This window comes from Capsicum annuum, unplaced genomic scaffold (assembly GCF_002878395.1).
Source record: "Capsicum annuum cultivar UCD-10X-F1 unplaced genomic scaffold, UCD10Xv1.1 ctg4643, whole genome shotgun sequence".
NCBI lineage: Eukaryota > Viridiplantae > Streptophyta > Magnoliopsida > Solanales > Solanaceae > Capsicum > Capsicum annuum.
This window is the reverse complement of record NW_025854000.1, coordinates 37,581-40,686: the sequence shown is the minus strand read 5'-3', so window position 1 is coordinate 40,686 and position 3,106 is coordinate 37,581.

The window sequence follows — 3,106 nt, the reverse complement described above, 5'->3', positions numbered from 1 at the left end:
TCCTTATCCTGAGATCATGCTAGTGTTCACCCGCTAACCCTTCTACTGGTAGTTGTATACCCACGCTATGCAGGAACCGACCATTCTACTCCTCCTACATAGTGATTGACTCAGGAATCAGTATTTAGACTGGAGTGGTGAGCTGAAAGGCTCCATTTCATGTTATGGATATTTCTAGACACTTTAATTTTATTTTGGATATTGGTTTTGGCCATGTTTGGGGGTATGTCCCAACCGAATTTTATTAGTTTTTTGGTTAGAGGCTTTGTGGTACTGCTATGGGTTGGAATGTACGGGATCGGTATGTGTGTCAGCCTTGGCATTGGATTAAGCTAGCGGGATGACATCATTCGGCATAATTTCTCACTATTCCATCATGTTATATTTTGGGATTAATTATATTATGTTTTGAAATTTATTTGATTATGGCCTGGTTTATGGCCTTTGATATGGTTTGGTACGATTGGGCAGTTGGTGTGGAATAGTTGGACTCGGTTTGGTCTGTCATAGTTATGACCCTACCCCAGAATCTTCATGTGAGCTGTTACACTATCTTATTATATTCTCAAACTTAAGCCAACTCAAGGATGGCGGCTGGAGGTTAGGCTGGGTAATGGGGGTGGTCTCCGATCCCGGTCGGACTTGGGACGCCCATTACAAAAAACCCTCGGGTGGGTCATGTCAAAACCTTCATCTAAGAGGTCTTTAGATTTCTCCTTAATCCCTTCTAGATCTGTCGGAGACATACTATAAGGAGGGATAGAAATCGGACGAGTGTCCGAAATAAGATCAATCCCAAAATAAATTTCCCTATCGGGAGGAATACTAGGAAGATCGTCGTGAAATACCTCGGTAAACTCATTAACCACGGGATCGGATTCTAAAAAAGGCTTTTTCGAGTTAGAATCTTTAACTCTAACCAAATAATACAAACACCCCTTTGAGATCTACCTTTGGGCATTAAGATATTAAATGAACCTTTCCTTAGGCGCTAAAGAACCAACTTCCCATATTATGACCGGCTCATTAGGGAATTTAATCATGAGCCTACAGGTCCAACTATTGAAAGAAGCATAGCACGAGTGCTACCAATCCTTCCCCAGAATGACATCAAAATCTACCATGTCCAACTCTATCAAGTTTACAAGAGTTTGTCTACAACTAACAGATGCCACCTAATAGAAGTTCAACATCTCCTACCATACAATGCCTCAAAAGGTGCCATACCAATACTAGAGTGGTAACTATTATTATAGGCAACCTCAATCAAAGTCAAGTAGTTATACCAACTATCACCCTAATCAATCACACAAGCCCTCAATATATCCTCCAATGTTTGGATGGTTCTCTTACCCATCTGTTTGCGGGTGGAATGTGGTACTAAGGCATACCTTAGTTCCCACACCTCTTTGGAACAACTTCCAAAAGTCGGATGAAAATTGAGGACCACGATCCGAGATAATAGACAACAGAGCACCGTACAACTTTATGAACTCCACAAGATACAACTTAGCATAATCTTTCGCTGAGAAATTAGTTCTCATGGGAAAGAAATGGGGTAACTTGGTCATTCTATACACAATGACACAAGTAGAATCACATTGATTCTGGGATATAGGAAGACCGGTAATGAAATCCATATTAATTATCTCTCACTTCCACTCAGGCAACACACATTCTTGGTATAAACCACCGGGCCTCATGTGCTCAACTTTCACTTGTTGACACACCATATACTTTGCCACATAGCTAGCCACATCATGCCTCATATTACTCCACCAATAGAACTCCCTAAGGTCATGATACATCTTGGTGGAACCAGGATGGATAGCAGAACGGGATACATAAGCCTCGACCATGACCCTTTCCCTCAATCCATCAACATCGGGAACACATATCCTACCTTGGTATCTCAAGATACCATTACCACCAATCACAAAGTCTGTGGCTTTATGTTGACCCACATTACTTTTGATCTTCATCAATTCAGGGTCCAATACCTATTTCTCCTTTATCTCAATAACAAGAGATGGCTGATATACTGGAATAACAAATACACCACTATCCTCGATGTCTGCAAGTCAAACTTAAAGTCTAGCAAAACGGTGAATGTCCTTTACTAGTTACCACTTGTCCTCATCTATATGGACCAAACCTCTCATGGACACATGGCTAAGATCATCACCGACAACATTTTTCTTACCAGGATGGTAATGAAGACTTATATCATAGTCTTTAATATCTCGAGCCACCTTCTTTGCCAGAGATTCAACTCATTTTGAGTAAATACATATTGGAGGCTCTTATGATTGAAAAAAATGTCGACATGAACACCATAGATATAATGTCTCCAAATCTTTAATGCAAAGACCGCGGCTAATAACTCTAAGTCTTAGGTGCGGTAGTTCTTCTCATGGAATTTTAATTACCTAGAAGCATAGGCCACCACCCTACTATGTTGCATCAACACACAACTGAGACCAACACGAGAAGTATCAAAATACACCACAAAACCATCACTACCCTCGGGTAAGGTCAAAATATGAACTATAGTTAATTAATCTTTCAACTTCTAAAAACTACCCTCACACGCATCGACCACAAGAACTTGACCTTCTTTTAGGTCAACTTGGTCCACGGGGAAACTATAGTGGAAAAACTCTCCACAAACCTTCTATAATAATTGGCTAGACCCAAGAAGCTTTGAATATTGGTTAGAGTCGTAGGTCTAGCCCACTTTTTAACCGCCGCAACCTTTTGGGGGTCTAGGATGATTCCTTTACTAGAGATGACATAACCAAGAAAAGCTACTGCTTTCAACCAAAATTCACACTTGGAGAACTTGGCATACAAATGATGATCCTTCAAAGTTTGTAACACGGCATGGAGGTGATCCATATGATCCTCCTCACTCTTAGAATACACTAAGATGTAATCGATGAATACAATAAAGAACATGTCAAAGAACTAAAGGAAGATCCTACTCATCAAATCCACGAATCCCGTCGAGGCATTGGTTAACCCAAAGGACATGACAAGAAACTCATAGTGACCATACCGGTTCTAAAGGCAGTCTTAGGGATATCTGCATCCCTAATCTTAAGCT